The sequence below is a fragment of the Numenius arquata genome, chromosome 4 (genome assembly GCF_964106895.1).
Source record: "Numenius arquata chromosome 4, bNumArq3.hap1.1, whole genome shotgun sequence".
Lineage (NCBI taxonomy): Eukaryota > Metazoa > Chordata > Aves > Charadriiformes > Scolopacidae > Numenius > Numenius arquata.
The window spans coordinates 1,555,054-1,569,553 of NC_133579.1; positions in this window are offsets into that span (position 1 = coordinate 1,555,054).

Below are 14,500 nucleotides of genomic sequence, written 5' to 3' on the forward strand. Positions count from 1 at the left end.
ACTCTCATAAAATCTCAGAAATACTGGACCTTTATGTAACAGCCTGCTTAAAAGCTGCTTCTATCTTAAGGCAAGCTGAGTTTGAATAATCCTGTTTACAATGCATTTCCAATTGTCTATTTTTATTTCAAGTCTAGTAAAAATGTGATTTAGTTTCTTTTTTTTTCTCCTTTTTTTTTTTTTGTTACATTGTAAAACACAATGACCCTTGTAAAAATGCATTAGAGGTGCTTCAAAACGAATTCACTCATCTGCATGTTCCCTGAGTCTCGATTAATTTTCTAGGAAACCTACCTCCTTGTTATAAGGTCGCATTTTATTTTAAAAAGTGCTGGGGAAAAATAAAAGCATGAGAACTTTTTTTCTTTCTCTTTTTTTTTTCCCCAGTTCATTTAACTGCTTCTTTACAACTTTCATACCTCCAGTATATGAGTATCCATGTCTGAAGAGATTGATCTTTATCTTGGCAGACGGAGGGAAAAAGAGAGAAGGGTAAAGAGGACCATGTGTGAGCACGTGTGTGAGAGAAAGAGCACTGCAAAATCTCAAATCAGTGTGGACCATTCCAATGGATTTTCAGCACCTGCAGCTACCATTGAAGTGAATGGGAGTTCTGGGAGTTCCTAGGGAAAAAAAAGAAAGAATCCTTTAAAAACTGGAAACCCACTAAAACACGGGTCCTAACGTGTTTCACATTAAATGACAATCTTTATAATTACTCATAGAAATATTCTAATGTTTCATTAAAATAATTGCTTATCTAGGAACCCGTGGTCTTTACTTTAGCCCTGTGGACTGTGCCAGTATTCCCTCTATTGTTCCACCCTATTCCCTCTCCATATTTCAGGCAAGAATACACAATATATTTTTCTAAGAAAAAAATAAAGCAGGTTAAAGAGCAATAATCATCCATCCTTAAAGCAGAGGTGGCTGAGGTTCAGAAGTTAGTTTTGTGGTTGCTTCTATAAAAATATCAAGCAAAATATATCCCCATTCTCTTATACATATTTTTCATCTGCAGATAACACAACTGCTGTTCTGGAAGCAGTGACGTAGTGAGTTAGAGGCTCTGCGATGTTAGCTGATCTAATTTAAATCCACTAAATTCAGAGGTTCTGAAGGTACCTAAAAAATTAAGAACCAGTTACCTCTCTCTAATTCTCACAGAAAGAGTGATGAAGTCTCACTGAATTTGTCTCTCTATGTAATGGGCTCCTAAAGGGAATTCTGAAATAGTAGGTTTCTAGTTATTTATAGCAAATATTTAAAGTTCTCCATTTTTATACAATTCTATGGCGACAACTTAAGGGACCTATGCCCTTTCTTATTTTTGATATATAAAAAGCTGTCCAATTCAAAATATATACTTACAGGTTATTTGCTAATTCTAACAAATCATGGATACCTTCGCAGGATTCAAAAAATACCCCTTCAGTGTTTGTTTTGGGAAGATTCCCTGCTTTTCATCTGCCTGTGAGGACGGGGTCTTATTCTCAATTAAATAAATAGATTTTTTTTTTTTTTTTCCTGGACTTACTTGGTCTCTTCCATACCAGGGAACAGGTATATCCTTCTCTCTTCATTGACTGTAGTGGTCACCATCGCTTTCCCTCTCCCGGCTGCTTAGAATCCCACCTCTAGCCAGGCAGTTGGCCCTTAGGATTGAGGACTTCCCTAGAAAAGAAGGGTTTCCAAACGGCAAGTCCTTTATCTGATCCATTTACAAACCCCAAGTGATGATCATTCTCTGGGATGCGCCTCATGATCTTTACAACACATCGCACCCCCCCTATAGAGTAGGGTTTGCCCAGTTTCTGCTCTGTGCTGATTTCCACATCCTAGGCCGTAGAAATTAGAGGAATTATAATTTACTAGGTTTATTGCTGTAGAACTTAATCCCTCACTTTAGCTGAGGACAAAGGCAGATTTGAACTATGAGCTACCAAAAGGCAAAATAAGGTACGGTCTCTTGAAAAGCTTTCACAATTTAAGCCTACAACGTTGTGATACAAGCACTGGGTGTCTTTCTGTGTGTAGCCTGATATCCTTATTTAAAGGAAAGAAAGAGCATTTAGAATATCCTGAGTGGGGACACTGACTTTTTATAACACCTGCTGACAGCAGAGTTTATCTCTGGATGAAAGAACCATGTTTGCATTTTGCTTAACATGTTCTTATCCTCTCCTATAACTAAATACGCAAATGAACCCTCAAAAGGTGTGTTTGTTTTTTACCCTATGATGTTCATTAAAAGATAGCTTGTGACTGTTGCAGTAGGCAGCTGGTAAAAGGGAGCTGAGTGAAGGGTAAGTGCAAGTTTTGCTGAGCAATAAAAGAGTAAAGATGGAAGTACTTGTCCCCCACACAGCGGGGTTTGAATATAATCGTACTCTTTCACATTGTGAAAACAGGCTTTGTTACCATGCTGAATTTAGAAGATAGGAAAGGGCAACTAACAGGTCAGTCTGCAATTTCTGTATCTTTTGTATGGTTGAGTATGTAACATTCCAGTTGGAAAATTATAACTAAGGAGCGTTTGTCTCCAGCCTTTCAGTGAGTGTGCGGGACCGGAGACGTGCACTAAGCAGTGACATTTCTCTTCATTATGTAACTGCTTTTTAAAATGCATCCGAGCTTGAATGAGCTGAACCTTTGCTGAACTGTGTACCTGTATGTAGGTAGAACAATTTTGAACTACTTACTCCAAGGACAGCAGTTTGTTTAGTAAAACCGTGTTATCTGCTATTGATAACTACGCTCCATCTCCTCCTTTATCACTTCCATCATCACACGCCTTTCTAAAGCGCTCATGACCACAGCGTCTGCTCACTCTCCTTTCCTTTTTCTTTACCTTCTTGTGATACGAGCAAGGATGAGCTGCTTCTCACACTGCTGAAATGATGAATGAATCCAAATTCCTTGCAGATTTTCAGAAATAATGAATAACAAATATTTTTGTTTGACATAAGAACCAAAGGGTTGAAGCATAAAATAAAGAGCTAATCTTTTGAGTTCCCTCTTGAAACTTGTTGATCTGGATAACATGGTGACCTATAATTAGCATCCCAGACTTCAAGGTATTCTCCTTGCCTTTTTATCATTTTGTCCTTCATATTTCATTTTGGAGTCTACGTTGGCAAAGTCAGTCCACACAAGTTGCCTTCTTGCTCTTCGCTGACTCCCAGCAGCTGGACAGGGAGGTGGGAAAGGCAAAGCAGGAAGGTCTAAGATTATCCCAAACAGTAATTAAGCATAGAATGAAAAAAACTTGCTTTATTTTTCAGGGGAGACTTATTTAAAGGTTTTCTGTACATAGTTAAGTTTAAATGTTACTATAAAAATTATATTAACAGTGGGCAGAAATGCTGTACACTAAGCTGTTTAATTTAGATTAAAATGAAATTAATAAACTCCTTTTTACGTACTCTGTCTACTCATCCTTCTAGATTTCTAAGTTTTTGCACATTCCAGTATCTCTGACCTTGCAAAAACATTGTCTTTTGTTTAACTTAAATCATGATAATAATCCAGTTGATCTACTCGTGCCCTTCAGGTTGAGAAAATATATAAACATATGAAAAATTAGGGATTTAATTTATTTTCCTGGAAACCAATTAAGTTATAGATAAATGAGATAACCAAAAAAAATTTACAATGCATGAAAAACTATTTCCAAATATAGATTTGAAATGGTCATTTGCAAAACTCCATTTAGAAACAGTCTATGCCAATGAGATTTTGTTTTCCATCATATTCTTTAATATAGAGGTAATATTTTTTCTACAACTAATGGGAACTGGTCCAGTTTTTCAAAATAAATTCTTGCTAATACATATATAAAAATACACACACATCCCAACATTTTGTTTTTCTCCTTATTGTTTTCAGAAAATTTATCTTTCATATGAAAGAAAATGAGTGATTACTCCATTCCGACTATATGGTTTCTGCATCATCCAAGTTTAGCTAAATTATGCTTCCCATACAGTCAAAAATGCCTTATTTTTGATTTTGGAGACTTAGTGCAAATATTTTCCTAACCTTCCAGACTCACATGTAGTGTGATGACACACACACAGATATTTCTGTCATCTGAAATCCACAAAGCTCTTCTGAGTAATTTTCTCCTTTAATGGACAAATATTAAATAAAATTTAAAAGAACATATATTAAGACTGTTCCTTATGGCATTCCTACCCTAGTAGATAAGCTTCAAACTTCCTTTTCCTTAACTTACTTTCAGAAAATGGAAAATTAACACTAAGTGTAGTTACTTTAATAAATCAGGGAGTGTGTGCAGCGGCTTGAACCCAAAGAGTATTTTTTTAGCTCTGTATATTTTTGGCAGATTTCTAGTGTACTTACCCTAATATCCTTTTATTGTGGAGAAACTGCATTGCAATTAATGGTTGTTCTTTTGAAGGTTCTTTGTGCATAGGTACCGTGAATATCGCAGTAAAGACGGGAATGTTTTCCTGGGAAGGGTAAGTCAAATGGACAAGATATTAAACATGAAAAACCAGGAGTACTTCCAAATTACACTTGACAAAATCAAAAGAAATAAAAAAAAAAAAAGAAAAAAAATAATAACATTGGAAAGGGTTCCCTATTTTTTATTATTATTGCCCACTTAAAATTTGCTTCAGATGAGTTCCACCCAGGGAAGTAGTTTACAAAAAAAAAAAAAAAAAGGAAAAAAAAAAAAAGAAACAACCCAAACTCTATTGAATTTTCTGTTAAAAATCTCTTCAAGATTACACAGATGTGTAAAGATTTTCTCAAAGACAAAAACTAAGTGCCCTGCTAACAGAAGCTCCCTAAATTGTATCAAAACTCAGTTTATATTCCCACAGATGTCTAACAAGCTGTGTATATGGTCTTGGATTATAGACTGGGAAAAATCAATAGTTTGCTGTCTCAAAGGCACCAATATAGATTATGAATCACAGCCAGGAAGTTGTCAGTGATCTCGGCTGCCAACAGTGTTTCAGAAAAGATATTTGCTAGCTCATATTCTTTTAATGTGCACCTTTCATATATGAAACAGAACAGGTCACCTTTTTGAAAAAAAAAAAAAGAAGAAATAAAGGGAATTTTAGGCAAAGCTATAGTAGATCACAAAATAATAAGCTTCCAATCAATGTCTTTTTAGCAGAAGGTTAGGGTTTGTTGTGGGTTGTTTTTTTTTTTTTTTACCCCCAGAAGAAAGACCTCCCTCCCACATTTTTCCCTGTTTACTCCTTAAATTATTTGTATCTGCTGAAACCCAGTCATACAGTTGTAGGAAGTAACAAAAGAACTCGGAGGAATTCACTGAAGGAAAGCAATGGCAGGATTTCTCTCTATTATTCTTTGACAATCATACTGTAATACAGGAATATATAAGATCACCCCAAGGACTGGAGAGCTTTTTAATGTGAGGTAGCCTCTTGCACTGCAGCTGCACAAATTGTCCCTGAAAACACCCCACCATCACTGCTTTTCAAAGTAGTACATTTAGTAAAATTACAGAACTATTAAATAGAGAGGATTTTGCCCCACTTTGTTTTTTCCAGAAACATTTCAATATATAATAAGAGGTACAAAAAGAATTAGCTTCATTCTTACAGTAAAAGTATGTTTTGAAGTACTCTGACTGCTGAGCATCTAACCCACATGCTTTGAATTTCCCTCTGAAGGCACAAACTGCTCTCCATTGACTGTGTAGAGAATGGAGTCTAGAAGTTCTAAGTCTTCAAGAGAATAAAGTAACTATTTCTGTGACCTAAATCAAAAAAAAAACCAGCTCTCCAACACACGGCCATTCATTGCCACACTAGAGTGCAGTTTTGAGTGAAGGCTCTGGGCTTCATCAAGTTATGAAGGCTGTAAGAACTTGAACACACCAATACATCAACTCCAGGAAGATAAATCAAGTTAAGAGAAATCAGCTGTAGCATTTTAAGCTGCATGGGGAGCAGCATCCGACCTCAAAGAAGTGATCATATTTAGATAAAAAAATTCCCATAGGCTTCCTGATTTGGATCCGGAGCGAGCACAAGGGGAAACAGGCACTACCTGCACGGTACATATTTCTTCTGTTTTCCCTTCCTCCTGGACACCACATCAAATCTGAACCCCTTCTGCAATGTTGAGGGCTAGAGATCAGGAGGTTTGAGGGAAAGACAATGAAGAACATGCGAGTCCAGGTGCTCTACGTCTTTCCCTGGTACATTTGCTGACTGCAAATTGAATACTTCCATAGCAACATTCATGGCCTTGGGACTTCTTTGTGGTTGATGTTATGTGTTGTAAAGTGACACACTGACAGCACTGATTTCCAGAGGAAAGCTATCAGGAGAAAGCAAAGGACCATTGAAGAGACTGGCCTTGCAAGTGATTGATCCAAATGTAAGGCAAATTCTGCAGGAATATTTGTACTGTGGTTAACCAGTTCTCCAGACCTGCAGTTACGTTAATCCTCACAGACCTACAACTCCAAGCACAAATGGGACAAAAGTAATTTCTGAGTAAAGTAATTTTTGAGAAAGACACAGAAAACTGATGATAGAAACTGGATACATCTGCACAATTTTTGAACTACAGGAGATGGAAGAAAATTGAGTGAGAATAATTAATGTCATGTGAATGAGATAATTTATTTTTGGAAGAGAAATCCAGACTAATCTTTTGCATGAGCAACATTCTTCAAGATCCTGGCCATCTTGTGTTTTGCATCAACTAGTTTAGCTGAGGCCTTATTTCAGCATCTCTTATGCTTTTACACTGACTGAAATTGTGATTATAAAAATATTTCTAAATATGTAAATATATGAATATTTCTGTCAGGCAGAAACTTTCCTCTTTAACTGTAGAATCATTTAAGTTGGGAAAGAGCTTTAAGATCATTACACGCAACCTTTAGCCCAGCACTGCCAAGTCCACCACTAGACAGTGCCCTTAGTGCCACATCTACACAACTTTTAAATACCTCCAGGGATGGGGACTCCACCACTTCCCTGGGCAGCCCATTCCAATGTGCAATAACCCTTTCCATGTAAAAATTGTTCCTAATATCCAATCTGAACCTCCCCTGGTGCAACTTGAGGCCGTTTTCTCTTGTCCCATCGCCTGTTCCTTGGGAGAAGAGACCGACCACCCCTGGCTACACCCTCCTTTCAGGGAGTTGTAGAGAGCGAGAAGGTCTCCCCTCAGCCTCCTTTTCTCCAGGCTGAACACCCCCAGCTCCCTCAGCCGCTCCTCACAAGACTTGTGCTCTAGACCCTCACTGTTTGGGTTCTTTGTTGCCTTCCTTTGGACATGCTCCAGTTCCTTAATGTCCCTCTTCAAGTGAGGGGCTCAAAACTGAACATAATATTTGAGGTGGGGCCTCACCCGTGCCAAGTACAGGGGAACGGTCACTTCCCTAGTCCTGTTGACCACACTATTTTTCATACAAACTGGGATGATATTGGCCTTTGTGTCCACCTGGGCACACTGCTGGGTCATCTTCAGCTGGCTGTTGGCCAATACTCCCAGGTCCTTTTCCACCAGGCAACATTCCAGTCACTCTTCCCCCAGCTGGTAGCACTGCATGGGTTTTCTGAATCTAGTTTCTGAATCAAGTTTCAGAATCTATGTGATTACTTTGGATGAGCCTATACCTCTTGGTCTTGATAATACGCTTGGGTTTTTTTTTAAAACTTCAGCTCCCTCATCTTGAAGGAGCATAGTGTATAGTAAAAGTAGCTGGAGCTTGGTAGAATATGCGAATATCTTCAAACGAATTTCTAGCATGTGTGTCTCACTCTGAGGCTTAGTCTTTTACTACATTCAAAAGCGAAACAATAGTTGTATACATATTTAGATATGCATTTTACACTTGATCGAGTGTAGCACTTTTGTGCTTGCATTTAACACAGTGATGGTCTTAACCACCAGCTGTAATCTGCATTTGTTCATTTTACTCCACAGGCTTTTGAGTGGAAAGAAAGAAATACATGTTTCTCTAGTACTTCTCTTTTTTCCCCGAATAAAATACAAAGAACATTTTTTTTTTTTTTTTTTTTTTTTACAGCTGATGGTTTTCTCTATTCCTTTTTTTATCTGTGTTGTATTTCTTTTTTTGGTGATGTCTCCAAAGTCTTTCAAAAGCTTTCCATTAAAGATGTGAAACTCTTTAGATCTATGACGCTGAACAGGAGAACATTTCAAAAGACTGAAGTAAACACATAATTTAGTTTCTTCACATTTAGCTATTTCATTTTCTCCAGAGTGCTGAATTTAGAACATTTAAGTGTACTAAACAAAGAACCTACCTTAAGGAGCATATGATCTAAAGACCTGATGTGGCAAAGTGGATAAACACACTGAATACTTTACTGTACTGCCTGTACAATCTTTATATGAAATGGATTTTGGTTGGTTTTGGTGGATTGTCTGCCATATTAAATTGACATCAAGACCAGAGATAGTTTTTTAGCTAAAATGGAAATTATTGGCCTGATTCTAAAATTCCTGTTTAAAAACTGTTATGCTGTTATGTACAATAATAGTGTATTCTTGGTATAAAACCCTATGGATCAAAAGAAATTCCTGCTTCATCCAGTTTGACTAGAGATTAGATACATCCTATTTGGTACTTTCCAGAACTGATGCTTTTCTCTGAAGGAAGAGAGTGTCATTAGTATCTTTTTTACCCTGTCTTGATACTTTCTGCATTTTAATTTTGCCTCTCTTAATTTAAAATGTCTATCTAAAAATACTAGGACAATTTAATCGAGAGACAGCTAGGAGATAATTTAGGGCCATTCTTCATCAGAAGAAAACAGATGGAATTGGCTTAACTACCTATTTATTAAACGTCTCACTGCCGGTGGTGGGAGTGATGGGAATGAAACAGAGGGAGTGTGACACTCTTTCATCCTCCAGAAAGAGGTTTCACAGAAATCTTTACATCTAACTTATGTAATATAAAATAGTTATTTCTTTGCAACTTGGATCGTGGCAAATTTCAAGAGGCTGGGAGGTCACATGAAGCTTTGAAAGGCTGCCTTTGCTGCACCCACAGGTCAGATGTGGCTGAGTATCTGACCCATTTACCTTTTTCCCCTCAAGTGCTTCATGCACTATTTTTGTTCGTTTCCTACTTAAAGAGCTGGTTTTACACCATCACAATGGCAATGATGACGGATGGAAGGACGCTTCACCCAGGTCGAACATTAAGAAGTAGACTTCCCATTTTCATCACAACAATGCTAGTAACAAAAACAAGCAAATAAACCCAGAAAATATATGTTGGGCATCTTTGGTTAGTGTTTTACAAAGTATTTATGACTGAGTGGCGTTGTTTCCAAATGTCATCGTAGCATTTTTCCTTACTGGGATATCTGTAAGCCAACAATACTGATCTGACTGGAAATCACTTCCTGAAGGAAAGCTACTATATCTAATGCAAAACTACCCAAAACTAAAATGCCTAAAAGAAATATTTTTCTCTTGGGAAGAGTTTTTCATGCTTCTTGTAGTTCTAAGTGATCGTGCATTTGTGAAAATATCCCGTCAGAGGAGTCGAGAATGCCAAGTATGAAGAAAGCTAAATATGAAGAAGCTAAACCTGACCGGGGGAAAGCTTTAAAAAAGAATGCCTTTATGAACTTACTATAATTGCCTCAGAAGACTGGGCCTATAGATAAAAAATTAACTGTATTTAATAACCTAACAAAATAAAAATTAATCCTATGGAATAAAATTTCCAGTAAAAGAGTATGTTGGTAATAATAAAAGATAGCTTATTAGCTTCAGTTGAAAGTTTTACTTTCTTAAAAATGGAAAGGAAAAATGGTGTTAAAAAATTCTTCAGGATTACTTAGAAACAAATGAAAACTGAATAAAATAAAATTCCATTGAACTCAGCTGCCGCATAACTAAATTCACAAAGAATTTTTTTGAGATACTGTAAAATTCAGATAGGATATTGAGTGTTTTAGCCAGAAAGCATGCACAGTAACTTTCCCTTCTAGTTTTCAGATGACTGGAAAGAAAAAAGTTGAAAATATTTTTTATCATTCAAAGATATTGTTTTCTTTTCTCCTCTGTGCATCCATTTTCTAGAGGTCACAGCAATATGAAGCTTTCTTCTTTATCCTTCCCTCAGGTGCCTTTCTAAATATTTTTCTGGTGTATTCTGTGGTGTAGTCAAGAACGACACTCTCAGTTGTTCTGTAAAACTTGTACCATTAAAAGCACGTAATTGTATCTGCAACAAGCTCTGTAACTAGTACCAAATAACAGGAATGCCAAAAGATTTTTTGAGTATTAATTTTAAAGGTGTTTCTTCCAGGTTCTTCTTGGAAGTATCTATGGAATGACTATATAAGAAGAGTTTAAATTAATGATGTTACACATTTGTCAGGGATTTCTGGTTCTCGTTGTTAAAAAAAAGGATAAACATTTATTAAAATTAGAACAAATTCAGAAATTTAATGTGTTGTGAATTATTTAATCAACTATAACCTTTTTAATTTGGTTAATAAGATCATAAGATAATGAAAGTGAGTTACCCTCAAACCCCACATGACATGTCACAGTACAGAACCTGTTTCAGAAGTACAAGCAAAACAACACAGCTTGCACTACTTTTAACATTATATTTCTATATAAAGGTATAAGAGAATGAAATAAAATATAGATATCTCTTAATTGTTACTTTGAATATTCTAAGGCTTCCTTTTCAAAATTAAGAAGTTATACAAGGTTTTATTGTTTTGTGGATTAGCTTCTCTGTCCTCTATTGCAATTCAGCTCTCAATGGATGCATCTCCATTAGCATTTTATTACATCGTTTTGAAACAAATTTCCTGATTGTCCCTACTTAACTACGCTTTTATTCATATCACAGAGGGTTTTCAAATAGCATAAACTGAAATCATTTTGGATAAAATCCAACTGGAAGATACACTCCGGACAGCAGCTAGCAGACTCCAGCGCCAGCCCATGGTACCAACAAGAGCTATTTTGAAATCAAATTCCCTGAAATCTGTGCAGTATGAAAACTGGGTCCCTGACACCGCTGTTTCGTTCTAACAATACTTTCACTTTGGGATGTTATTTGATAATATAAACATAACATACTAGAGGTTTTCTGCAAGATTTAAGAATAAAAGAGCACCCCAGAAAAGCCACAAGGAGAGAATGAGTTTCACTTTTTGGTGATAGGATTGGGTTTTAATCATTGTAGTTAAAAAAGAATTCTCTAGTAGGAAAATCTTCATCTGGATGCAAGGCAAAAAGGTGAGATTTCTTAACTGATTTGAACTGATGTTTTGCATTGTGATGAACTGTGCATTTAATAACATTCCAGAGGAAGAAAAACACTCTGTTCCTCCTGACACTATTACTCAACCTCAAACCAGGCAGTCTGTGTCCTGGAATCTGGATGACTCCTCAGGATGATAATAAAAGCAACACCTAAGACAGAGACACCAGCCATTCTTCAGTCTTTGCACTGTGAACAAGTGATTTCTCTTTGGACAAAAGTTGACAGAAAAGGCTAAAGTATAATAGAATCATAGAATTATTTTCTTGGAAGAGACCTTTCAGATCACCAAGTCCAACTGTTAACCTAAGACTGTCAAGTTACCACTAAACCATGTCTCTCAGCACTGCATCTACACGTCTTTTAAATACCTCCAGGGATGGCACCTCAACCACTTCCCTGGGCAGCCTGTTCCAACACTTGACTACAGTTTCAGTGTAAAATTTTTTCTTAATATCCAATCTGAACCTTCCCTCAGGCAATTTGAGGCCATTTCCTCTTGTCCTGTTGCCTGTTGCTTGGGAGAAAAGACCATACACCCTCCTTTCAGGGAGTTGTACAGAGCGAGAAGGTCTCCCCTCATCCTCCTTTTCTCCAGGCTGAACAACCCCAGTTGGTCCCATAGACTTGTGTCTGTCTAAGTGGTGTAGCAGGTCATTAAATGTTTCACCTTGGATTTTGGGCAGCTCGTTGTGCTCCCAGTTCATGGGGCTGGATACCCAGAGATCTTACTATTAAAGACTGAAGCAAAGAAGGCATTCAGTACCTGAGCCTTTTTCTCATCCTGGGTCACTATTTTTTGCCCTGCATCCAATAAAGGGTGGAGATTCTCCTTAGCTCTCCTTTTGTTGCTAATGTATAGAAACATTTTTTATTGTCTTTTACGGTGGTAGCCAGATTAGATTCTAGTTGGGCTTTGGTCCTTCTGATTTTCTCCCTGCATAACCTCATGATCTCCTTGTAGTCCTCCTGAGTTTCCTACCCCTTCTTCCAAAGGTCATAAACTCTCCTTTTCTCGCTGAATTCCAGCAAAAGCTCTTTGTTCAACCAGGGTGGTCTTCCCTGTTGACTGGTCTTATGGCACATGGGGACAACCTGCTCCTGCACCTTAAAGACTTTCTTCTTGAAGAATGTCCAGCCTTCCTGGACTCTGTTGCCTTTCAGAACTGCCTCCCAAGGGACTCTGTCAACTAGGGTCCTAAACAGGTCAAAGTCTGCCCTCCAGAAATCCAAGGTGGCAGCTCTTCTCTTTCTTTGAGAATCAAAAACTCTATCATTTCATGGTCGCCATGCCCAAAACAACCTCCAACCACCACATCACCACAAGTCCTTCTCTGTTTGTGAACCACAGGTCATATTAGTAAGGTAATAAACATAAGAATATTATAAAAAATAATCAAACAATAACCAGAAAGACAGAATGCTTTCTGTAAGATAAAAAGGGTTAGTATTTGGGGGAATCTGAATAATTAGTTCCAATATATAAAACTGACCACAAAACGATGGCTTTTAAACCTTTCCAATTTCTCCCTTTCAGAAAAGGCAAGTTCTCAGTGAATCCAGTACATTAGCCAGGCTTCTACGGCTGAAGTTACAAGTGACACAGCTTCCAGTATCTTGGAGCATTTCACGATAGGTTATATACCCATACAACAATCTCTCCACTGTACCACGTAGGCTTCCCTTGAATGATAAAGAGTGAGGTTAGCAGAGGATTTCTCTTCTCCACCTCACTTGGCAGAGAGAGTGTGTTTGAATTACTTGGACTGAGCTTACCTTGAGTGACCAGAGTGACCTCAGCAGTGGCACAAGTATGTCAACACCCCAGAACGCAATGCCAGACTATTTACTCAGCCGCATACTGGGAGGACAAAAGACAACCAGCATGAATAGAACCAAGAGAAGTTCAGGCTGGACATAAGGAAAACTTTTTCCTCGTGACTACAGTCAAGCGCTGGAACTGGTTTGAGCAGTCTCCATCCTTGGAGGCTTAGACAAAGACTGAGCAAAGACATGAACAACCTGATCTGATCTCACAACTGACCCTGTTTGAGTAAAAGGGTGGACTAGATACTTCTTGATGTCCTTTCCAACCTGAAATATGCTATGAACCCACGATTCCATAGTATATTGTTGTATCTCAAATAGCTAAATCCCTCCTGAAGTACTAGTTCTACCATTTCAGTATCACTTGGTGTTCAATCTGTCCTCCCCACTGCAACAGACCAACTAGATCCAACTTAAATAAACACTTTTATACTAGGGATTTTTGTGGGTGCATTAACTTCACCATCCATCACAAGCAGTCATTCCTATTCATCTGTCAGTGCTATTAGGTACATGCTTATTTTTATGCGTATGAATACTCTCGTGTGGAAAGAGTAGGCCTATTCATACAAAATTAAATATTACTATAAGATTCCACAGACTCATAACCTAAATAAACAGCTGACAAAGAATGGAACAATGAAAACTAAGTTTAAAGAGTTTTTGTTGATTTTTAAAATGTCTTTTCTGTTAGCCTATTAATCATTTCTAATCATTCTTATAGTGTCTTAATTAATGACAAATTTTTCTGAATCCCTGTAATTATTATAGAAGCTTCTTATTATCTACTTTTTGTATTATAACATAATGTTCTTCAAGGTGCAAGAAGTGAAGATCTCAGGTATTACTGCACAGTTCAGTTTCTTTCTATGCACAAAATGGAACGTTAAATATAAAAATTGCCCCAGCCAACAGAATCTATTTTATGGTTCTACTTACTAGGTTCAAACTTGTAGTTTTACCATAGTGACAAAAGAGACCTAACTTATCACAACAGAAATGACTTTCCAATCACAGTGTACCTGCATATGCTGTGCATACACACATACATATGTACATATACGCATGTGTGACTATGCAGTTTTCAGTGTTGATCCATTTCTGGGATGGTCTAATGTTGTTTTCTTAGAATCAGGACTGCTAAGATGATGAACATGATAATTAAGCATTCCACACATGGGTCTCTCTCCTACTTTTGCTAAGTTTTAGAGGACACTGATTGTGCAATTTACTTTGATGCCAACTCAAAGGATTCTACAGTAAAAACCATCAGGAAAATCAGGTATAGAAAAATTAGCGAGAGATGTATTAACTCTAGTTTCTTGCTAGAAGTGAGCACATTCTGTGTTTTTCAAATAAAAATGTCTCCAAGGGAAT